General features: G+C 47.0%; 1 protein-coding gene across 11 annotated transcripts in view; it reads right to left on the bottom strand.

Annotated features, from left to right (window-relative positions):
• Positions 1-25983, bottom strand: part of LOC119957306 (alpha-(1,6)-fucosyltransferase) — a 933359-nt gene that overhangs the window by 414486 nt on the left and 492890 nt on the right. For 3 of the 11 annotated variants that reach the window (XM_038785197.1, XM_038785250.1, XM_038785206.1), the window contains one exon: positions 22993-23128. The exons of the other annotated variants lie outside the window; for them this stretch is intronic. The gene's annotated coding sequence lies outside the window, so the exon portion shown is untranslated. The remainder of the gene's footprint in view (positions 1-22992; positions 23129-25983) is intronic. 11 annotated transcript variants of the gene reach the window in all.

Here is a 25983-nt window from a genome sequence, read left to right as displayed (position 1 = left end):
TTCTCTCAAGGGTGCCTCTGTGTACAGTTCTATAAGCACCAGAGGTCCTATAACATTTCCCTCATAAGGGACATCATTCATGTGTTAGTTAACCTGTAGGGGGAATGTTGGTCAACTTTCAATACCATGATATACGCACGTCACAAACCAAACTCAACCCTGTCCTTATCTGTGTCCATTTGCACACTTTCTAGTGTGGTCACCCCACAGGGTCAGATCCTTGCCTAGTTTCCACCCTTGTAGCCCAGGTGACTGATGCCGTTTGTCACAGCCCACTTCAACCCAACAGAGATCATCCAAACACAGTATAATTCAGATCAGGACTTTGACCTGTCTGCATTTCCTGGCCCTACATTGGGCTTATGGGAGGAGGAAGGAAACACAGGACTGCTTCTAGTTAAGCAACAAACTAATTGTTTTGAACTCTAATCCCAGCACTAATCTAATTTATGCTCAGGCAGGTAGTGTGATAATCAGATTAATGCATGACAAGCCCATACCTCATGAGTGACAAAGTCACGGTGGCATTATTTAGTCTGTTTTTCTGATAAGTGGTTTCGACTGGCCCCACAGCTCAATTTTCAGCAGTCATGCTCAGCTCACCTTTCAAAGCGAAACGCTCTTATTTGTGCTTTATATCATCATGTATTCTGTCTTAATTTGACACATTTGACAAACTTAATTATCCATGCACCTTAAGGATGTTTGCCCTCTGCTATTTTTGTCTATTTCTCATCTCCTGGGCCTTCCTGTTGCTCCAAGGGTAACATTTTGTCAACACTGGATAGATTCTAATTTGCAGCAACCACAAGGCATAGTCGAGGCAAATCTCACCGACAACCGAACTAATTACACTGAAATACGCTCATAACAATTTGCGCAGGCTTCTTAATAACACCGATGACATATTGTTCTGCTTGAAGGGTTCCATTATTAATGCTGCATGGGAATACAATTGACATCTTTAAATTCCGAAAACCAAGTGTACAACCAAAATGTCAATTTTACACAGAATAAAGCAATGAGATGCATATGCAGGACTAATTTGCCACATTTCGCTGGTTCCCATTCATCTTTTATGACATCATTATAAAATGCACTGTTTGTTTCTGTACACTGGTGTGCAAATCATTACCTGATATCATAACAGTGACTCCACATCAAAAGTACTTCACTGACTGTAAAATAATCTGGGATATTCTCAATTTGTGAAAATGATATATCGAAGTCTGCCATCTACAAGGCACAAATCAGGAGTGTGATGGGATATTCTCCACTTGCCTTGATGAATGCAGCTCCAACAACACACAAGCTCAACACCATCTAGGACAAGCAGCTTCATTTGATTGACACCTTTTGTTCCCTCCACCACTGGCGCACAGTGGCAGCAGTATCTGCAACTCACCAAGACTCCTTCGACAGCACCTTCCAGACCCCTGACTTCTACCACCAGAGGAACAAGGGCAGCAGATATATCGATACACCACCACCTGAAATTTCCCCTCCAAGCCACACACCACTTTGATATGGAACTATATCGCCGTTCTTTCACTCTTGCAGGGTCAAACTCCTGGAACTTCCTTTCTAACAGTGGGTGTACTTCAACCACATGGACTGCAGCGGTTCAAGAAAATGTAATAAATGCTGACCCAGCCAGCGACGTCCACATTTTGGAGGGAAAATTCAGACAAAACAATGGAGAAGGTTGGTAGAAGAAGCATCCCTGCAACTCCCTAACTGTAATAATGGTTTTCTCATTGATCACAATAGCAAGAGCTAGTCAGTGAACCAGGGGAAGAATGATGGGAGACAGACAAGGTTAGGAGACAGTGAGCCATAGCATTCAGGTAATGAGTGAGGCAGAATGCTCAGACAATGAGGCAAAGTGCCTCGACATCTAAGCAGGAATCAAGGCAAAGGAGTCAGCTGCCTATCACTGTGGATAGAACAAACAATTTAGTCATGGCAAGTGATCACAGATTACTGAACAATTCAACGTTCAAGTAGCTTTCACTGTAACTCTCCTCTCCTGAAAAAAACAATCCTTGACTGCACCACACTTGTAAACTACTGTCCCAGCTCCAAGTTCCCTTTTCTTTCCATCGCCCTTGAACATGTCGCCTCCCAAATCAGTTCCCATCTTTCCCAGAAATCCATATTTGAATGGTACCCATCAGGTTTCCATCCTTGCCACTCTACCGAAGCAGCTCTCATCAACATCACAAATGGGACCCGATGTGATTGTGACAAAGGTAAACATTCCCTCCTCATCTTTCTCAACCTGTCTGCAGTCTTTAACATGGTTGGCCACTCCATCCTCCTCCAATACCTCTCCACTGTCCTCCAGGGATCATCTGGTTCTATTCTTAAATATCTAATTGGAGCCACAGAATCATTTTCAATGGGTGCCCTTCCCGCTCATGCATTGTTGCCTCTTGCATAAAAACAGAAAATGCTGGGTGAGCTCAGAAAATCTGATAGCATCTGTGGAGTGAGAAACAGAGTTAATGTTTCGAGTCCATATGACTTCTTCAGGGCTGAAAGGAGTTAGAAATGTGATGCACTTTATCATGGTGGGGGTTGGGGGGGACGTGGAGAAGAATATAAGATCTGGATTAGGTCAGAACTAAGGTGAAGCTTGCTATGATGTTACGGAATCATAGAATTTAAAATGCAGAAGGAGGCCATTCGACCCATCAAGTCTGCACCGGCCCTTGGAAAGAGCACCTTACTTAAGTCCACGCCTCCACCCTATTACCATAACTCAGTAACCCCACCTAACCTTTTGGACGCTAACGGGCAATTGATCATGGCCAATCCACCTAACCTGCCCATCTTTGGGCTGTGGGAGAAAACCCAAGCACCCGGAGGAAACCCACGCAGACACGGGGAGAAAGTGCAAACTCCTCACAGAGAGTCACCTGAGGCCGGAATTGAACCCGAGTCCCTGGAGTCGTGAGGCAGCAGTGCTAACCACTGTTCCACCGTGCCACCCGATGTCATGTACACAAGGCAAAGTGAGTGTTAATGACAGCAGTAAGGACTAAAGCAGGTCCTTAATGCTACCATTAACACGATGTTACCTCTTGTGTCCCCAAGAGATCTATCCTCCTCCCCCCCCCCCCCCCCCCACCCACCTATTTCTTAACTACATGCTTCTCCCTGGCAAAACTATCTGAAGAAATTAGTTTTCACGTCACCACCACCACCGCTCTCAACTCATCCACTGTGGCTAAATTATCAAACTATTCAGCTGACATCAAGTACTGGATAAGCATAAATTCCCCCCAATTAAATATTGGAAGAAATAATCAAAATTGCTTTCTAATGCACTGCTGAAGCTCCTTGGGATTTTACATCACGTTAGCGGCACTATTTAAATATAATTTGGTGTTGGTCTTAGCTCAAACAGCTGCATTTACTATGCTATCCCTATGCACATTGTACCGCATTTAGAAGGATTTCAAGGACCGGTTTCAGTCAATACACAATCGGACATTTTAAGTCTCAGGCAAACATGTTAGAGATCTGAATGAATGCCATACAGTTGTTAGCTGGCCTGTAGGCAAGATTAGCCTTACATAATCCACACAATATTGTCAATTAGACCAAGTTGTGAGCAGTATTCATGTATGTGAGAATGGTGCTGCTTTCAACATTCAACCAGCATAATCACCATAGTAACCAGTTAACGTGGCATCGGTTGGTCTGATCCCCATGGAGAACAACAAACTGAAGAACAGTTTCACTGAACAGCTCCAATGAAAAAAAAATAATCGATTGGCAAGATTGGACTTTTTATAACTTTTATTTTGTCAAACCAAAATCAATACAAATTAAACATGAATTAACAGGCATGTTGTAGCCAATATAAACTGCAAATGACACACACTTTAAATAGTTCATATAACAAAGATGGATCTTACAGATCTCGGACATGATTTATTCAGCTTACATGGAATCTACCTCAGCCACAAAGGCCTTCAAAACTCTGTCTTCCTCAGGCCAAATTCCAGCTCCTTCTCTTCATGCAGTATTTATCCCCATTCCCCTTCGACAGCAGTTGTATTCCAGCTGAGCTCCATGCACCAAAAGGCACACTTTTTGAAATCCCTTTCAGCTCTGCTTCTGGATTCAGCTGTCTCGACCTTCTATTCCAGCTGCCACCACCTCTCCACTTCACAGCCTGCCAGCATTGAACTGCGCTGCTGAAATAATTTCATAGCTGGCTTCTGTCCGGTTTCCATCAGCTTCTGTTTCCCTAGCAACCCGAGGTCACAGCCAATGTCCAGCAACCCAAAGTCAAGAGTTTCTTTTTCAGTTGGGGCTATCTTATAAAAGCAAGCTTCGAGACCAGAGTTAGTGAACCCAACAAACATTCAACAATGTAGACAACTGCTGGTACATGCGCCTCCACTGTTTCCACAAACCACAGATTTCATAACCCAATCTTGGCTGTACCAACAGAAATATTTGGCACGGACTTCTGGTGGCGGCCATGGAGGATTGGTTGCACATTTGAAAGCTCCCACCTGTGGCAGACTTTTGAACATTTTTCCCCTGGTTTTATCCGGATTTTCTGGGATAAATGAGTGAAGAATGAGACAGTGAGGAGAAATCCCCCTCCGGTGTATGGAGAATTGGACCAGAAGTGGCTGTGTGAGAAGACAAAGTCCGATAAGGAAGACGCAGGCAGAGTCGGTAACGCAGAAAAGCATGGGTGGAGTGCAAAGGCTGCGGGGAGACAGCACAGTGGTTGACGGAGCAGCTAGTAAAGTTTTTCGAAGATTGCTTCGCCAAGCTGAAGAAGGACACGCTGGATCCCATTAAGGCTTCGATTGATCAAGTTGAGCAGAATCAAGAGACCCACGGAAGAGCGATCCAGGAGGTGGAGAACAAGGTGTCCAAGCACGAGGAATACATAACTGTGCTGAAGACCAAGGTGGAGATGATGAGCGATCAGCAGAGAAGAAAGCAGGAGAAGCTGGAGGACCTGGAAAACAGGTCCAGGAGGCAGAACCTTAGAATTGTCGACCTCCCTGAAGGCAATGAGGAATCGGATGCGAGAGTTTATGTGACGGACATGCTGGAGATGTTGATGGGGGCTGAGGTGTTCCCTCGGCCCCTGGAAGTGGATACAGCGCACAGAGCCCTCGCGAAGAAGCCCCGAGCGAATGAGCCACTGAGGGCGATGGTGGTGCGCTTTCTCTGATTCCTGGACAAGGAAAAATTCTGTGGTGGGCCAAGAAGGAAATGGGAGAATTGCGAGCTGCGCATTTATCAGGACCTGGGCGCAGATTTGGCCAAGAGGCGAGCTGGGCTTAATCAAGCAAAAATGGCCCTCTTTAAGAAGGGGGTGAAGTTAGGGATGCTGTACCCAACCCGTCTGTGTGTCACACATGGGGAACGGGGCTTTTACTTCGAAACACCAGACAAAGTATGGACTTTTATTAAAGAAAAGAGGCTGGAGGCGAACTAAAAGACACTGTAGCCTTGGAGACTACTGTGGTGACGATTTGTTGTGCTGGGCTGTATAAGTATAAGCAGTGTTATGTGTAATAAGGGTCTGTTTGGATGGCTGAAGGTAACTTTGGCTTGCAGGGAGCTGGTTAGAGGGGGGGTGGTCTTTGGGGCTGGTTCTGTTTTTGGGTGGTTTTTTTTGCTCAACTGGCTGTTTCTTTACTGTTTTTACTGATGTTTGTTTACTGGGGAATGTGATGCTTTTAATATGTTTGTTCAAGTAGGGGGAAGAGGGGAGAGAACAATCGGGAGACAGGCTGCTTGGTGCCAGGGGCAGGAGCTACCAAGTCAGCATGGGTCAGCTGACTCACAGAAGCACAGTGGGGGGCGAGCAGGTGTTAAGCTTGAGCTTGACTTGGGGATTGGGTTTCTATTGTTGTTGCTGGGGGGGGGGGGGGAGTGGGGAGCTGCTTTGCTAACAGGGGAGGAACTGTTACTGGGGGACAAATAGGAGGTCGGGAACTGCGAATGCCCGAGGAGGGGCTCGAGGAGGCGGAGGGCGCGAGCCAGAGGCTGGCCTAAAATGGGTGATGGTTAGTCGGCGGGGAGGGGGTGGGGGGGAAGCCCCCCAATCACGCTGATTACATGGAACGTTAGAGGGTTGAATGGGCCGATCAAGAGGGCTCGCGGGTTTGCGCATTTGAGGGGGCTGAAGGCAGACGTGGCAATACTACAGGAGACACACCTAAAGGTTACAGACCAGACAAGATTGAGAAAGGGGTGAATTGCAGTGTCGGATCATGCCCCACATTGGGTGTATCTGCGGGTTAGTGTGGAGAGAGGGCAACGCCCTCTGTGGAGACTGGATGTGGGGTTGCTAGCGGATAAAGCAATTTGTGGGCGGGTTAACAAGTCCATCCAGAATTACCTGGAAATAAATGATACGGGGAAGGTCTCTGCAGCGACGGTTTGGGAAGCTTTGAAGGCAGTGGTCAGAGGGGAATTAATCTCGATACGGGCCCACAGAGAAAATGCGGAAGGGGCTGAGAGGGATAGGTTACTTGAGGAGATACTCCAGGTGGACAGGAGATACTCGGAGGCCCCGGACGGGGGGCTACTGAGGAAGCGGCGGCGGTTACAGGTGGAGTTTGGGCTGTTGACCACAGGGAAAGCGGTGGAACAGCTGAGGAAGGCAAGGGGGGCGATTTATGAGTACGGGGAAAAGGCAAGCAGAATGTTAGCGCACCAGCTCAGGAAAAGGGAGGCGGCCAGGGAGATAGGTAAAGTAAAGAGGAGAGGCGGGAATACTGTCCTGGACACAGTGGGGGTGAATGAGGTGTTTAAGGACTTTTATAGTAAACTATATGAGTCAGAACCCCCGGCTGGGGTGGAGGGGATGAGGCAGTTTTTGGATCAGTTGAGGTTTCCGAGGATCTGGTGGAAGGGCTGGGAGCCCCAATTGAAATTGAGGAAATAATCGAGGGGTTGGAGGGCATGCAGTCGGGCAAGGCCCCGGGGCCTGACACTATCCGGTGGAATTCTATGAGAAGTTTTCAGAGATATTGAGCCCACTATTGGTGAGGGATATTTAATGAAGCAAGAGAGAAGGGAGTCCTCCCCACAACAATGTCACAGGCCTCGATTTCATTGATCTTAAAACGGGAGAAGCAATGCGGGTCATATAGGCCCATTTCTCTACTGAATATGGACGCCAAACTGCTGGCTAAGATGCTGGCCACAAGGATAGAGGACTGTGTCCCGGGGGTGAGAGGGGAAGACCAGACTGGGTTTGTAAAGGGCAGGGAACTCAAGGCCAATGTTCGAAGGCTTTTGAACGCTATTATGATGCCCTCAGAAGGTGGGGAGATGGAGGTGGTGGTAGTGATGGATGCGGAGAAAGTTTTTGATCGGGTGGAGTGGGATTACTTTTGGGAGGCGCTGGGAAGGTTTGGGTTTGGTGAGGGCTTTATTGACTGGGTGCAGTTGCTCTATCAGGCACCAGTAGCGAGTGTGCATACGAACCGGCTGAAGTCGGGGCATTTTAAACTGCACCGAGGGACGAGGCAAGGGTGCCTCCATCTCCCCATTTGCTCTGGCCATAGAGCCACTGGCCATGGCATTAAGCACCTCTAGGAACTGGAAAGGGCTGGTTCGGGGGGGAGTGGAGCACCGAGTCTCGCTTTACGTAGATGACCTGCTCTTGTATATTTCAGACCCATTGGAGGGGATGGGGTAAGTAATGCGAATCCTGGGGGAGTTTCCCAATTTTTTGGGGTGCATGTTGAACATGGGGAAAAGCGAAATGTTCGCGATCCAGTCAAGAGGACAGGAGAAGAGACTGGGAGAGCTGCCGCTTAGAATGGTAGGAAAGTGCTCTCGGTATCTGGAAATCCAGGTGGAACGGGAAAGGGAGGCACTGCACAAGCTAAACCTATCCCGGCTGGAAGAACAAATGGAAGGGGACGTTAAGAGATGGGACATGCTCCCGCTATCAGTGGCGGGGAGGGTACAGGCCGTGAAAATGATGGTCCTCCCCAGATTTCGGTTTGTCTTTCAGTGCCTCCCCATCTTCATCCCAAAGGCCTTTTTAAAGCTGGTGAATGAGGTTATTTTGGGCTTTGTGTGGGTGAGTAAAACCCCGCGAGTGAAGAAAATGTTGCTGGAGCGCAGTTGGAGGTAGCAACGGTTTGGACCTTGATTTATAATAACCATCGGTTTGTACCGAGTAGGCTGGATGGGGGTTCTGGAGGTGGCAAAGGGCAGGAATGAGAAGGATGGGGGATCTATTTATAGATGGGAGTTTTCCCAGCTTGAAAGCCTTGGAGGATAAATTTGAATTGCCAGGAGGGAATGGGTTTAGGTATTTGCAGGTGCGAGACTTCCTGAGAAAGCAGGTTCTGGCCTTTCCGCAGCTCCCACCACAGGCGATACAGGATAGAGTAGTTTCCAGTACCTGGGTGGGAGAGGGGAAGGTATTGGATATTTACCAGGAGCTTTCGGAGCCGGAGGAAACTCCAGTGTAGGAGCTTAAGGGCAAGTGGGAGGACGAGCTAGGAGGAGAGATAGAGGCGGGGCTATGGGCAGATGCCCCAAGCAGGGTTAATGCCTCCTCATCATGTGCCAGCCTTAGCCTGATACAATTTAAGGTAGTCCACCGGGCACACATGACAGTGGCTAGGATGAGCATGTTTTTTGGCGTGGAGAATAGGTATGCGAGGTGCGCAGGAAGCCCAGCAAATCATGTCCATGTGTTTTGGGCATGCCTGAAGCTTGGAGAGTTTTGCGAAGGCAATGCCCACGGTACTAAAAACACGGGTGGTGCCGAGTCCGGAGGTAGCGATCTTTGGAGTGTCGGAAGAGTCGGGAGTTCAGGGGGCGAAAGAGGCCGACGCCTTGGCCTTTGCCTCCCTGATAGCCCGGAGATGGATCTTATTCATAGAGGTTTATCATAGAATTTACAGTGCAGAAGGAAGCCATTCGGCCCATCGAGTCTGCATCGGCTCTTGGAAAGAGCACCCCACCCAAGGTCAACACCTCCACCCTATCCCCATAACCCAGTAACCCCACCCAACACTAAGGGCAAATTTGGACACTAAGGGGCAATTTAGCATGGCCAATCCACCTAACCTGCACATCTTTGGACTGTGGGAGGAAACCGGAGCATCCGGAGGAAACCCACACAGACAAGGGGAGGATGTGCAGACTCCGCACAGACAGTGACCCAAGCTGGAATCGAACCTGGGACCCTGGAGCTGTGAAGCAATTGTGCTATCCACAATGCCACCGTGCTGCCCACAAATGTGGAGGGACTCAAAGCACCCGAGTGTAGAGACCTGGGTTAGTGACATGGCTGGGTTTTTCAGTCTTGAGAAGATAAAGTTTGCCTTAAGAGGGTCAATGGCCGGGTTCACCCGGAGGTGGCAGACGTTCGTCGACTTTCTCGAGGAAAATTAAAATGTCAGCAGAAGCAGTATTCCAAGGGGCAGGGGCAGCAGAGGGCCAGATTGTTGTTTTATGGTTGGGATGTGTGAAGGTTGGGCTGGGGGTGGCAATGTTTATTATTGCATGTTTATGTCATTATTATTATTATAAAAATTTTCAAATACCTTAATAAAAACATGTTTTAAAAAAAGAAATACTTGGCACAGTTGATGAAGTGCACTGCCAGCCTTGCCTCAGAAGGCAGCATTGGCAGAGGCTCACAGATTTGTTCCCTATTCAATTCAGGATTGTACCACATGGGGAGGCTACTAATGGGAGGCTGAATTCAACATTTCAAACTAGGGCCAGGCAATGGAGGTAACTTGCTACTGGCTGCCAGCAGGACCTTCCAATCCTGGCAAAACCAATGGCCATTTTTGCTGCTTGCCCGCCGAGCCATTGGGGTACCCACTGCGGGGGTTGACTTCGGTGGGACTGGAAGACCCCATCATTGGGAGGGAGTGGATAGGTCTCATTCCATTCGGATCTTAAGTCTCCCCAAATGTTAGGTGACCACAATGCACTGCAAACATCTGAAGTATCTGATTGTTAGATTATACTCTTTTCAAAGGAAAGAGAAAGGTTAGATCATCCCAAGAGTTAGATAGGAGTGTCTTCTGTCTGGAAACTTTGGGGAATCAGAATCTGATTAATTAAACACACAAGAAAAACTGGACTTAGCTCATTGACCTTGGATGTATTCAAACCCAGTAAAACAACTCTAAATTTGAGACCTCATGATGCTTCGTGTTATGTATAAGATGTTCTGACTGAGAGCAAAACCAGGGTTCCACCCGCACCACAAATGAGGAACTACTTCTTGAAATACAACCCCAAAGAGTATTGCAGAGGTATAAATGTAACCACATGATTCTCCAACTGTCTAGACATGCAATGTCCCTACAGTCAGCAGTGTGTTATAACTAAATGTAATGACCATAAGGACGGACAGCATTTTCCAAACTTTGTGAGAGTATTTGGAATATTGTGGATGTTTGTCAATGCTAAACATAATTTGCTTCTTTGTTTACTATTAGAAATACAAACATGCTTGAACCTTACATCCAGAAGGACAAGGTAATGATATGGAAATGATTAATTACTGCCCTCCTGCAAATTGGAAGAAAAGCATTTCAATGCGATTTTTTCTTTTGGTTCATTCATGGGATGTGGGCATTGCTGGCTCGGTCATCATTTGTTGCCCGTCCCCAAATACCCCTCGAGAAGGTGGTAATGAGCTGCCTTCTTGAATGACTACAGTCCACGTGGTGTATGTACACCCACAGTACTGTTAGGGAGGGTGTTCCAGGGTTTTGACCCAGCGACATTGAAGGAATAGCGACATGATTCCAAGTGAAGATGGTGAGTGGCTTGAAGGGGAATTTGCAAGTGGTGGTGTTCCCATGTATCCCATGCTGCCTTTGTGCTTCTCGGGTCTTGGAAGGTGCTGCCTAAAGAATCTTCCAGAAGTGCATCTTGTAGATGAGATGTTTATCTCAGTTCATAAACACTTGTTTTAAAAATTTGTTCATGCGACGTGGGCGTCACAGGCTGTGCCAGCATTTATTACCCATCCCTAATGGGTCTGGAGTCACAGGTAGGCCAAACCAAGTAAGGATGGCAGATTTCCTTCCCTAAAGGACATTAGTGAACCTGATGGGCTTTTATGACAATCAACAATGGTTTCATGGTCATCATTAGACTTTTAATTCCAGATTTTGTATTGAATTCAAATTTCACCAACTGCAGTGGCCGGATTTGAACCTGGGATCCCAGAGTACTCTGGGTCTCTGGCTTACTAGTCCAGTGACAATACCACTGTGCCATTGCCTTCCCATCACGTAATAAACCACAATTAAAGGTTACTGGTCTGTTCCTCCAGTCAGTTATGTGATAAGCCCAAGCCATTTTATCACCTCAACATCAGAGATCGTGCAGTGTCACACGTTGGCAAAAGATTCTTCTCCCCCACTAACTGTCGTGACAGATGATTAGCTGGTTTGATGCAATGACTTTAGATTGATTTCACATACAGGTCGTTATTTTTGACTTCTGAGAAAGGGAAGTACACAAACCTAATCAGCTGGGGAAGGCATTTGACTAACTTGACAGCAATGACGGGGTCAACTACAAGTTTCCTAATTATATGTTTTTCAAATGTCTTTTGATTGTCAACTTGGTGTCCTTGTAACTTGCTGGAAATATAATTAATACCATAGAATTTAGAAACACACAATTACTGCTGCCATGTTCAGGAGCTGCAATTGGTTAACCATCAAGACGTGCCTTGCAGGCTGTCCTCTGATGGTTTAGCTTCTACAATAGGATATGCAGACTTCTGATGGCTCAAATGGCTCAGGTTGGACCATCAAATGGACTGTTAGCCTCCAAACTCTCACAGCGAGCTGGGAGCATGCTGAGCCCACTTTTACGAGGAATTTTTGGGTACAGTTTTCTCTTTTTGCTCGACTTCTGTTGGATCCCTTCATGTTCCAAGGATTATAACAATATATGTTGTTATAAGGGTAGAGTTCTCCAAAGGCGGCACAGTGGCACAATGGTTAGCATTGTCACTCCACAGCATCAGGGACCCGGGTTCAAATCCAGCCTTGGGTTTGCACATTCTCCCCATGTCTGCGTGGCTTTCCTCCGGGTGCTCCGGTTACCTCCCACAGTCCAAAGATATGCAGGTTAGGTGGACTGGTCATGAATCCATCTAACCTGGACATCTTTGGGCTGAGGGAGGAAACACCTGGAGCACCTGGAGGAAATCCACGCAAACATGGGAAGAACATGCAAACTTCACACAGATGTTGGAATGGTACAAAGTGAAAGACAGGCCAAGGTGGCACCACCAGCCACCACAATTGGAAGACTGCCACCAGTGAAAAATTATCCTCGCTACCTCTTTTTGCAGACAAGCATTAAGAAACTGCGCCAATGGCCAGCTCCATATTTCCCTTTCATGTTCCAATGTGGCCTCCTTGAAGCCATTCAAGTTTTTGCAGCTCCCGGCTCTACTCTGGCTCAGGTCAACTTCCTTGTCATCTTAACCCTACATTTAGTAGTGGTTTCCATCCTGCATGGAAGTAATTGACCATGCATCATGTCACTGGGTTGTATTACAATGATTGAAGAAGTTAGCATGGCAATTTCACTTGCTAAGTAGCAGCTTAAATACGTGTCCTGTTGCAGTTTGAATGAGCGTGGTAAATGAGTCAAAGGTAGCAAGGCTGCCTGGGGCTTGGCATGGGTCAGCAGTAACTATATAGAGAGTTGGCAGACAAGATTTTGAGGCTTTGAGGGATAATTTGCCATGTGTTGGGTAGTTTTATTTTGACAACTTCTTTAAGAAATGCCATGGCTCTCTGCATCAGTGAACAGGCTATATCGATAATGTACACAGTGCTGGCCCTGACCATCATTTCCTGGTTGGCGTTCTGTAGTACTGCCCTCTGGACAGGACAGTCGGGAAACAAGGCAACCTCCCTGGCAGCTACCTCATGCGGAAGCCCCTCCACCTCCCAATCCTTCCAAAATGGAAGTCAGAAACCAACACAAATCCATCAGTTGACCACAGACTCTTTTCCTCACTTGCAAGACGTACTTTCCAACTTTGATCCTTTTGCTCACCAAGGGTGATTGTACCATGTCAGGAATGTCAGCCGCCAAAAGATGTGTGCCATCCAAACTCACTGAGTTAGCTTTTTTTCCAGATGGTTGCTTCACCTTTCCGTAGCTTCAGCTGCAAGGGAATTATTCTGGCACAGGCCCTCTGTCAGACAGAGGGCTCACAATGTTTCTGCAATTAATCTACTCAAGGACAAAGACGTGTGTGTGTATGTGAGAGAGAGAATGAGAATGTACATGTGGAATATATGTGTGCATGTGTTGTTATGATCCCAACTGATGTGACCAATGGACAAGTTAAATTCCAGAATGGAACCCAGTTGATAGTTCCTAACTTTTACTTTTAATTTAGATACGTGGATGATGGTTACTGAATAGAGTCACAAGAGTCAGCTTATGAACTTTTAACAAAAGAATAAAAGAAAAAAATAACAATAATACACTACTCCTTCAACCCAGTTATACCTTTGCGGTTAATATAAGTTACAAAATATATCTTAGGCTTTAATATTCGCAGTATGTACACAGACATGTAACCTAATAGGAAAACTGTTGTCAGATACACCACACTCCAAAGTCAAGAGGCAGATGCCAACCCAAAGCTACTTTTATGGATTTCTCATCACGTCCCGAGATGTTGGCCACTCTGTGAGCCAACTGGTTTCACTGGAGCTCTGTCCTTCACACGAGTGTTCCCTATCCCCACTCATGAAAAACAGTGTGGGCGGGATCACTGTTTTCCAAATCTGCATTTTAGAGTATGACAGCTAGTCTCACTCTAATTTGCACTGGCCTGGCCCGCGGTCTGGACCCACCGATCAGTGGGCGGGCCTGTGCCGTGGGGGCACTCTTTTTCTTCCGCCTTCGCCATGGTCTTCACCATGGCGGAAGCGGAAGAGACCCCCTCCCCTGCACATGCGCCGGTATGACGTCAGCAGCCGCTGACGCCACTGGCGCATGCGCAGACTTACGCCGGCCGGCGAAGTCCTTTCGGGCCCGTCTGGCATGGCGCCAAAGTCTGTCCACGCCAGCCGGCGGAGTGGGAACCACTCCTGTGCGGGCCTAGCCCCTCAATGTGAGGCCTTGGCCCCTAAAGGTGCGGAGACTTCCGCACCTTTGGGGCGGCCCGACGCCGGAGTGGTTCACGCCATCCAACACGCCGGGACCCCCCGCCCCGCTGGGTAGGGGAGAATCCCGGCCCTAATTTCAACTGGGATACAGCTCTGCTTTCCAGAAAGAAAAATGTAAAGTTTTAGTTTCAATAATTTCACTGTGAAGTGATTAATTCAACATGAAGAAATAACAGAGGGGCACCACATCTCACACAACGACACAAAGAATAATTTTTATCACAGTAGGTTCAATTGAAGACAGTATTTATTTAAGAGTCGAAGTTGCAGGTTCAATTTGCTCCTGCTGAGATAACAGATACACTTGTTTTCTACACAAAAGGCACAGAGAACAGCTTTCACCTATCTAACGAAATATAAAGAACTGCAAGTACAGAGTCTTCACTGAAAAGATCAATATCATCTCAATGGGGAAGTTTCATTGACTGAAATGCACAGACGCTGCAGGCTCTTGGCAACGTGCACTGGAAAATACTCTTCTAATGGCCAACTGGTCACCTCTCTAACGTTCCACTGATGGGTATTCTTGCCTCTGACAATGCCACTTATTCAGATGATTAGTAGGAGGCTTCACAGATCCATACAATCCCTTCAGTTCAGAAGAAGTCCCTTCGGCCCATCAAGTCTGCACCAACCCTCCGAAAGAGCAGCATACCGAGACCCAATCCCCTGCCCTATCCACATGACCTCATAGCCCCATCTATACTTTGGACGCTAAAGGACAATTTGGCATGGCCAATCCACCTAACCGGGCATCTTTGGACTGTGGGAAGAAACCGGAGCCCCGGAGGAAAACCACGGAGACCCGGGGAGAACAGTCAGCCAAGGTCAGAATCGAACCCAGGTCTCTGGCACTGGGAGGCAGCAGAGCTAACCTCTGTGCCACCCTGCAGCAAGCCAATAACGACCCTTTACTCCTTTTTTCCCTTCTTCCCTGCTCGCCAAGCAAAGGGGAAGGTGGTGAGTGGAGAGACTGGGGAAAAGAAAGTCCGAGTAATTAGAACATAGAACACTACAGCGCAGTACGGGCCCTTCGGCCCTCGATGTTGCGCTGACCTGTGAAACCATCTGAAGCCTATCTGACCTACACTATTCCATTTTCATCCATATGTCTGTCCAGTGACCACTTAAATGCCCTTAAAGTTGGCGAGTCTTCTACTGTTGCAGGCAGGGCGTTCCACACCCCTACTACTCTCTGAGTAAAGAAACTGCCTCTGACATCTGTCCTATATCTATCACCCCTCAATTTAAAGCTATGTCCCCTCGTGTTGGTCATCACCATCCGAGGAAAAAGACTCTCACTGTCCACCCTATCTAACCCTCTGACTATCTTATATGTCTCTATTAAGTCACCTCTCAGCCTTCTCCTCTCTAACGAAAACAACCTCAATTCCCTGAGCCTTTCCTCGTAAGACCTTCCCTCCATGCCAGGCAACATCCTAGTAAATCTCCTCTGAACCTTTTCCAAAGCTTCCACATCCTTCCTATAAAGTGGTGACCAGAAGTGCACGCAGTACTCCAGGTGCGGCTGCACCAGAGTTATGTACAGCTGCAGCATGACCTTGTGGTTCCGAAACTCAATCCCCCTGCTTATAAAGGCTAGCACACCATATGCCTTCTTAACAGCCCTATTAACCTGGGTGGCAACTTTCAGGGATTTATGTACCTGGATGCCGAGATCTCTCTGTTCATCTACACTACCAAGAATCCTGCCATTAGCCCAGTACTCTGCATTCCTGTTACTCCTTCCAAAGTGAACCACCTCACACTTTTCCGCATTAAACTCCATCTGCCACCTCTCAGCCCAGCTCTGCAGCTTATCTATGTCCCTCTGTATCCTATAACATCCTTCAGCACTATCCACAACTCCACCGACCTTCGTGTCATCTGCAAATTTACTAACCCATCCTTCTACACCCTCTTCCAGGTCATTTATAAAAATGACAAACAGCAGTGGCCCCAAAACAGATCCTTGCGGTAGACCACTAGTAACTGAACTCCAGGATGAACATTTGCCATCAACCACCACCCTCTGTCTTCTTTCAGCTAGCCAATTACTGATCCAAACCGCTAAATCACCTTCAATTCCATACTTCCTTATTTTCTGCAATAGCCTACCGTGGGGAACCTTATCAAACGCCTTACTGAAATCCATATACACCACGTCAACAGCTTTACCCTGATCCACCTGTTTGGTCACCTTCTCAAAAAACTCAATAAGGTTTGTGAGGCATGACCTACCCTTCACAAAACCGTGTTGACTATCGCTAATCAACTTGTTCTTTTCAAGATGATAATTCTCTCCGTCTCAGTCGAGGTAAGTTGCTGCTGTGCCCTACAATACATCCACTGATCTATAATGCATCAAAAATTGGACATCTGTGCACTCTTCCTGATAACTTACACCATCCAATGTTCTTGTGGGAGAATTCTTCTTGGCGAGAGGTGCAGGAAACAGGTGGTAACTGATGAAATCTGACTGCTGGTCCCATGATACATGTTGCCGTCGCTATCCTTGAAAGATACTGCTTGGACACCATGAAACACCCTGGCGTAAATTATCAGTAAGTCTAATTTAACAATGCTTAACTATATACATTTTATAATAGGTATGGAGAGTACTCCATACCAGGAACTTGCACATTGCTACTCAACTTTAGACTGGTCCCCAGCCCAAGATGATTTGCCTCCTTCCATCACCGTGTGGCAGTACCATACTCAGTCTTGTGTTAACCCTTTTGGTACCAGATCCTTCACTGCAGTGTCCGATCGGCTAATCCTTATACGTACCAGCCAACATTGCAGACAACGGACCCGAGCATCAGATGCTGTGCATTATAGCAAGTTGATCTGACCCCAGCTGTGTTGTGTTGCCTCCCAAATTGAATTACTAGACCCTTGTGTCCACATTTTTAATGGAAGTCACCTGAACAATGTTGTCACATGCTCACCACACCTTTGCCCAGAAGAAGTGCTGAAGCGTGGTTTATTTTAGTACAGCCAGTCTTTTATCAGGCCTTTGCAGAAAATTTATTTTTACCTTCTCTTTCTTTGTAGATCTCCCTTCAGTGCATTATTTTTACTTTCCTGCATCTGATTTTTTTTCAAAGGCCTGTTCCCCTCCTCCAATGTTTTTTTTGGCACCTTTTCCCTGTCATTTTTGGCTTCCTTTTCCTCACTGACGCTCGTTCCACTGATTCACTTTATTCGATTCGTGCAAAATACAAAATAAAATCTCTGCTCATTATTCCAACTCCAAAACGCACCATCACAATAACTCCTCCCAACCTCTCAACTCCTCAGAGCTTCTCACACCTCCACTACAATACCCCGATAAATCCAAGTACAGTACATTTTATATCTCAGATCTATGCAGAGATGACACCATTTTCTATGTGCATAAGCATTTTCTATAGTGTCCTTTAAAATATCTCTGCAATCACAAAATGTTGACACTCATGCTTACAACTCAGGTTTCCAGGTCTCCCCACCAACTTTGTTTACTTTTCTCTTGAGTGCACACCCAGACAGTACTAATCAAGCAGAATAAGCTTCAATTTTAAACAGGCTCACATAATCAAACACAGAATAATTGAACCAACTACCTACAAAGATACTGGGCGAAATTCTCCGAACCCAACGACGGGTCGGAGAATAGCGGGAGGGCCTTCCCGACATTTTTCCCGCCCTCCCGCTATTCTCCCCCACCCCCCGCACAACTCCCGACCCGAATCGCTGCCGCCGTTTTTTTACGGCCGGCAGCGATTCACAGCTGTTCGATGGGCCGAAGTCCCAGCCCTTTACGCTATTTTTACGAACGGCAAACACACCTGGTCTGGCCGTTCGTAAAAACGGCGTCACAAACTCGCTTTTTATAACCATGGCACCGATTGGCACGGCAGTACCACGGCCGTGCCAAGGGTGCCATGGGCCCGCGATCGGTGGGCACCGATCGCGGGCAGCGGGCCCGATGCCCGCGCACTCTTTCTCCTTCCGCCGCTCCGCAGTATCCATTCGCGGGGCGGCTGAGGGGCAACCCGGCCCGCGCATGCGCGGGTTTCGCGCAAATACGCGATGACGTCATCCGCGCATGCGCGGGTTGGAGTCTTCCAATCCGCGCATGCGCGGCTGACGTCATATGACGCGTCAGCCGGCGCTAACTCCGGCAAGCGGGCTTAACGATATTCGTTAAGCCCGTCATGCCGGAGCCTACGGCGTCGGGCTGCTAGCCCCGACCGGGGACCAGAATCGGTTCCCGGTCGGGAAGGGGCGCGCTGGCGTCAAACCCGCCCGGGTTTGACGCCAGCTTTACGATTTCTCCCGTTTTGGGAGAAACGCGCCCACTGTGTACTGTCTTTCTCAATTCCCAACCCACTCAGCTACTCCAGTCAAATCCCACCAATAAAAGTGGGCTTCTCCCATAAACAAAATGGTCTTTCCTACACTAACCAGTACATGAATGGAGTCTATTCCTCATTATTGACTAAATCTTCAGTTTCTCCTAATAGCACACAATTGTCATGAGAGTACCTTTAAGAAATTAGTGTTTTAAATGGCTGTGTATAAATATCTGTAGTGAGAGTACCTTTAAGAAATGGGTGTTTACTACTGCAGTGATGTCAGAGAGTGGGTGGAGCTGTGATGTCTGTCACCTTTTTACTTTCATTTTAGGCTGTTTGCTGCAGGGTGTGTTTTAGTTTCATTTTCAGTGTTGGAGCTGAAGCCAGACACAGCAGGTGTACTGTTGATCTCTCTGCCATGAAAAGACTATCTCTTGATCATTTGGTGAATTCAGAATTATAAATGTTTTCAGTAGTGAATGTAAACCTAATGTGCTTCTGTTAAAACGTGTTTATTTTGTCTTCTGGATGTTGTTTGGGAAGTTATTAAGGATTACTTAATGTTGTATTCTTTGGGGATTGTATTTGAATTGATGGTTGCTAAGATGTTCACTGTATGTTTTAAAAAAGTTAACATGAGTTCATAGAATAAACATTGTTTTGCTTTAAAAAATACTTTTCAATTTCTGCTGTACCACACCTGTAGAGTGGTCCGTGTGTTCCCCATACCACAATCTATTAAAAGCTGTGGGTCAGGTGAACTCCATGTTACACTTTGGGGTTCTCTAAACCCTGGCTCATAACATGATGTACACAGGGTTTGGTGGTTTGTGGTTCAGAGGGAGGGCTGCCTCCATCTGCAGCCTTCTTTTAACATCTGGTGCATCCCCACCCCCAACAAGCCCTGTCCCCAAGTGTGCTCCCTCTCCCCCTAATCTCTTCACCAACAGCCCCACCTCACCTCTGCCCACCCACTGGGTTTCACCTATGCTCCCCACCCCGAGACCTCCGCACTTACCTCACCCTGGACTTCCAGGACTTGGACTCTGCTCTGTCCACCCAGCTTGTGGCACTGCTTGGATTTTAGCAAGGACTCGCTTCCTCCCAAGTAAGGGGCGGGTGTACCATCGCCAGTCAACTACCACCCATTGGAGTGACAGTGGCTGAGGGGCAACAGTATAGGTTGTGATGTGTTTGCCACTGATTCCTCAGATGGCAAGAAGGGAAACCCCACCATCCTAACTCTGGACCTTATTTTTGCTGCAGAAAGTGGGAGGTGCCAATCATCATAATGGCTGGATTCGCAGTGGTCAGTTCTGTGGATTTGTTATATCATGAATGGGTCAATTCATTTTCACTGCCACTGTAATACACATAAGAACATAACATAAGAACTAGGAGCAGGAGTAGGCCATCTGGCCCCTCGAGCCTGCTCCGCCATTCAATTAGATCATCTGCATCATCTGCAGATGCACATCTGCATCTTTTGTAGTATTTACCCACAGAAAGATGACTGTATGGCAAAGGGCTACTTCTTGAAGAAGTAGGAACTTAGGTTAGCTTTGAGTGTGCAATTACATGGAGCATATCGTCACAGCAAGGATGCTGCAATTGCCCAAACACGTATGCAATTGCCCAAACACATACACACCGAAGCAATAGTGGGCATTTCTCCAAAATGTATTGACAGAAATGTTTCTAGAAAGTAATGTAAAACTGACTGAATTTAACAGGCATGAACTTACATGGTAAAAACACTGACTCTGAATTTCATTTCAGGTTCTGCATGCCACTAATTGGTAGAATTTAAACATTTCCCCACAAACTTACAATCTAGTTCTAAAATTAACATTCACAGCTCCTGCTCCAACCTGCTACACAATTAACCCTGCTGGGAATGTGTGCATGTATGCAAATGTATGGTGACCATGAAATTAAACGCAATGGTGTTTCCAATTAACGCTTCCTATCCACGCTCATATATAAACAGTTGCTGAGCGAGGCAACCAGTGGGATCGGCAATCAGCACCTTTCACAAATGGCATGAAAACGAAAATCTGCTTCACACGACAAGCTATTTCCCATAGACAAGAAACATTTCCTCTTAAGACAGTAAAGGGCACATAAATCATTTATTTTCTTTATTCTTTCGTAGGATGTGGGCATCACTGGGCAAGGGCAGCATTTGCTGCCTATCCTTGGGTTGCCATGATGTGGAGATGCCGGCGTTGGACTGGGGTGAGCACAGTAAGAAGTCTTACAACACCAGGTTAAAGTCCAACAGGTTTGTTTCAAACACGAGCTTTCGGAGCACGGCTCCTTCTTCAGGTGAATGGAAAGCCTTTCCATTCACCTGAAGAAGGAGCCGTGCTCCGAAAGCTCGTGTTTGAAACAAACCTGTTGGACTTTAACCTGGTGTTGTAAGACTTCTTACTATCCTTGGGTTGACCTTGAATGGATCAGCTTTCACAGCCATTTCAGAGGGCAATTAAGGGTCAACCACATTGTTGTGGGCCTGGAGTCACATGTAGGTCAGACCAGGTAAGGATGGCAGATTTCCTTCCCTCAAGGGCATTCAAGAGCCAGATGGGTCACCATTACTGACACTAGCTTTATAATTCCAGATTTATTAATTGAATTGAAGTTTCACCAGCTGCCATAGTGGGATTTGAACCCATATCCTCTGGGCTTCTGGATTGCTAGTCCAGTGACATTACCACTATGCTACCATTGATCATGTTGCATTTGCATTGAAAGCTGGTTTCCATTCGTACATATTTACCTGAAGTGCAATGCAAAAATAACTCGGGGATAATCAAAAGCAGAAGTCTTGATTCTATTCCATACTCTTTTTAAACATCAGGCATTTAGGAAGATGGGAGATGTTAAATTAAATGTGTTTGACCTTGGTCCTGCTTTGCTCATTAATCATGGAGCACATTTCACAGTGCTGCTTGGTTCCAGAGTGCTTTTGGCTGAGAGAGGCAGAGCTCCCAGGCCATATACAGTGTAACTTGGCAGCAACCTACATCATCCTGATGAATGAGAAGTTTGCTCCTCACAGATATTTTTAGCCAGGTTTCCCCTGTTGGTTCTCTGTGACATCTGCTCTCCTTCACCCTGCATGGTGGCCAAGCAGATTGCAAATTCCTTCATGACTTCTGATAGCCCTGTCTCACTGCTCAGCCAAGGGGAAGCTCCATTACCACAAGGTCGGACATTTGTGCTTCTAGGCTATTGTGCTCAGAGCAATGCCTTACTCAGTCACCACAACCAATCAACATTGAATACTCTCAGGACTGTCTGAACCGTGCCCAACACTTAAGACTAAAGATACCATCCAGGTTCTAATATATGAACTCACTGACCTTTATGAAGTACGCCAACAATGGAACACAGTAACACACAGACTAAGGGAACGATCTGCCGGCCGCATTGCACCCAAATGGCGGTGTGGCGGGTAGTTGCCAGGATATACCCTACACGCCGTGCCTTGAGAGACGTTGCAACCTGAATCCCTACCATTGTGGGCGGTCACTATTTTGTAAATCTGCATATTACAGTGAGACAGCTAGTCTCACTCTAATATGCAATCCCCTCATCTATCTGAGGCATTGAGATCTAACCCCTTCGCCTCGGAGACTTTGTGCAAGTGCCGTTCAGTGCTGGTCCCCACAAATGGAGACCAGGTGGAACAACACTTGTGGGGTATCTCCCAGGGGATCGAGGCCCCCAGATGGTTACCCTCTGAGCAGGGTACCATCCGGCACTGCTGGTGCCATCCAGACACCTTGACACTGCCACAAGCGAGCAATGTTCCTCAGTGCAGGAAATGGGGCTAAGTGCAGCCTCGGTGGGGTGTTCCCTGTTGAGGCCCTAAATTGAAACAGAATTCCGATAGATAGCGTGATGTGTCTCCCGTTGGAAAACGCCCGCCAAATGCACACGTCATGGGTCTCAATTCCAATTTGGTTAGATTGCGCCATAAGTCTTGTTCAGCTCAACTCCTCCTTGTTGTAACAATCATTAATGTTAGATGCGATTCCAGGAAGGGGCAGCGCTTACTGAACAATCCTGAGTGTGTTGAGAATTAAACTATCAATTTTACTAGATGCATTCATAGGCAGGTCCTGACGTCTACAAGCAAAAGGACCATGTCCAGGCATTCTGCCTTTTTAAAAATGAAGCAAAAGCAGGGGGACAGTAGTTCATCGATGCATTCTCCATGTCAATGCCTCGATCACAGTCGACTTGCTAACCAATTAACATTCTTTTCTCATGCGGTATAAATTGTTTCTCCCTCAGAAGTTTGTTATTCTTGCATCTGTCCTGATGAGTGCAAGACGAAAAGCTCCGACAGCTTGTCTCTTTTTTTTCCGATAAAGTTCGGTACTACCATTCTTGTCCTAATACAGCTCAGTACATTCAAGCTCAGCCCAACCATCACTAACCATCATCAGCTGGAGGAATGTCAGATACAGACATGAGCTGTTCACCTCTGTCACACAAAGTGAGGCATCCAGAAGAAACAGGTGCAATATATTATCTGCTCATTCGTCTAAAGCTTTCAATTCTGCAGGTTGGCTGCTGAAATAGATAAATAGAGGAGCTCAATCAATGTTTCATGAATTGTGTCATCGACATACTTTTTCTGATAAAATATATTGAAAAGATTTGAACGTGAAAACATGAAAAATATTACTCTAGCACCTCAGTATCAAATACTAATAATGTCTGCTTTTTCGACTGGTGTGGTATCTTTGTGGGACTGAGAGAGGCATGCACATGGAGGTCCAGCACCTAACTGAAGCGGATTATTCTAGTTTGCTTATCGACATACACAGATGCACTCCTCCGTCCACAAGAGAAAATCTGCACAAAGTTTAAATTTGTTACAACTGTATACATGGGTAGTCAATGTTGGCCTAGCCAGCGATGAACACATCTCGTGAATAAAACTTTAAAATCTTGTTCTTCATTTATTTAAAAATGATTTACAAATCTAACTTCATCACTGGTTTCGTATTCCGAAGGCAAAATGTTCTTTCTTGGGGTTACACGGTGGCACAGCGGTTAGCACTGCTGCCTCACAATGCTAGGGACTCTGTGTGGAGTTTGCACGTTCTCCCTGTGTCTGTGTGGGTTTCCTCCTCGGTGGATTGCCCGTGATAAATTGCCCCTCAGTGGCCAAGGATGTGCTGGCTAGGTTGCAGGTTCGCTAAGATAGGGCGGGGGTGCATATTCAATGGGCCGAATGGCCTCCTTCCGATTGCAGGGCATCTATGGAATTTATTCTGCATTGGCTTTGCCTCCTGCATTACAAAATAATTCATATGTCAATCTAAATAGGAGCATGATAAATTACGGAAAGTATTAGAAGATAATAGGATAATAGATATTTACTAGTTACTGAGCTGACATTGAATAGGGACATTATGAACAAAGCCAAGAAGCATGGTACGATCGTGCAAGCTGTCCAGCATATGTTGTATCACATTCATGTGATGATCTGGAGACAACAAACACTCAGAATAGGCCACTAAACATCACATTTATACGTGGCGGGGCCGAATGGGTTTCTGGTAGAATATTATAAAAAATTAAAGGATAAGCTGGCACCCCTGATGGTGGGGATGTTTGAAGAGGCGATAGGGAAGGGGTGTTGTCAGAAACATTGGGGGAGGCATCGATTTCCCTGTTGCTAAAAAAAGATAACGATCCAACGGAGTGTGGGTCATATAGGTCCATATCGCTTCTGAATGTGGACGCAAAAGTATTGGCGAAGGTACTGCCGGGTAGGCTGGAGGAGTGCCCCCGAAGGTGATAGGTGAAGATCAGACGGGGTTCGAGAGGGAGGCAGCTCTTTTCAAACGTTAGAAGGGTATTGAACGTCGTTATGGCACCGGCAGAGTGGAAGGAAACAGAGGTGGTTGTGGCATTGGATGCTGAGAAGGCATTCGACCGGGTAGAATGGGGATACTTGATGGCAGTTCTGGAGAGGTTTGGGATTGGACCAAGATTTGTGAACTGGGTAAAGCTACTATATAAGGAGCCGAGGGCGAGTGTCCGCACAAACAACGTCAGCTCGAGATACTTTTCTCTCCCCCTTGGGACTAGGCAGCGATGTCCTATGTTTGCACTCGTGATTGAGCTGTTGGCCATCGCATTAAGAAATTCTGGGGTATGGAAAGGAATAGTGCGGGGAGGGATAGAGCATAGGATGTCCTTATATGCCGATGATTTGCTGTTATACGTGTCGGAACCGAGTGTGTCGAAAGGGGGAGCTGCTTCAATGTTTGGGTCCTTCTCGGGGTACAAACTAAATATAGATCAGTGTGAGTATTTTGTGGTGTCTCAGCCGGGGGTAGCGGCAGGGGTGGGGGGGGGGGGGGGGGGGCTGCCATTCCGTCGGGCAGGGACTCACTTTAGGTACCTGGGGGTGCAGGTTGGACAGGAGTGGGGAGGGGGGGGGGGGGCTCCACAGGTAGAGAACATTTCTAGTTCGGTGGGGAGAGTGAAAGCTGATCTGGCACGGTGGGATGGTCTCCCTCTGTCACTGGCGGGTCGGGTACAGGCGGTTAACACGAATGTGTTGCCACAATTTCTGTTTATTTTTCAATGCCTGCCGATTTTCCTGCCAAAGGCTTTTTTCAGAGAGATTGAGGGAATGATTACTTTGTTCATATGGGGAGGGAAGATGGCCAGCGTTAGAAAGGTGCTACTACAGAGGGGAAGGCAGGCAGAGGGTTTGGGTCTTCCAAACCTGATGTATTACTACTGGGCGGCGAATATGGAGACGGTGCGGAGCTGGGTCAGAGGGGTTGATTCCCAGTGGGTCAGAATGGAGGAGAGTTTGTGCAGGGGGTCGGGATTGAAAGCACTAGCAACAGCGCCGCTCCCGATAGCTCCGGGGAAATACTCAGGCAGTGGGGCAGGAGTGGGGCAGTAATAATAGCTTCATTAAGAATTTCGAGGCAGTTTTGCCAACACTTTGGGTTGGGGGCAGGGTCAAGGGAAATGCCGATTCGGGGGAACCACAGATTTGAGCCAGGGAGGTGGAATTGAAATTTTTGGAAATGGGAGGAGGAGGGGATTAAGACATTAAAAGATTTGTTTCTTAGGGGTCGGTTTGCAGGGCTAAAGGAACTGGATACGAAGTATGGGCTGAAGCAGGGGGAAATGTTTAGATACATGCAGGTTCGTCCTTTTACCAGAAAGGAGATAGAGCTTCCCAGTGGCGCAGGCCTCCACATTGCTGGAGGAGGTGCTGACGACAGGAGAACTGGAGAAGGGGGTAGTGTCAGCGGTTTATGGAGCTATTTTGGAACTGGAGAAGGCACCACTGGAAGCGATCAAAGCAAAGTGGGAGGACGAGTTGGGAGAGGATATGGAGGAGGGGTTCTGGTGTGAGGTGCTCCAGAGAGTGAATGCTTCCACCTCGT

Source organism: Scyliorhinus canicula, chromosome 2, assembly GCF_902713615.1.
Source record: "Scyliorhinus canicula chromosome 2, sScyCan1.1, whole genome shotgun sequence".
Taxonomy (NCBI): domain Eukaryota; kingdom Metazoa; phylum Chordata; class Chondrichthyes; order Carcharhiniformes; family Scyliorhinidae; genus Scyliorhinus; species Scyliorhinus canicula.
The sequence above is the reverse complement of the archived record's forward strand: the minus strand, read 5'-3'. Positions and strand labels throughout refer to the sequence as shown.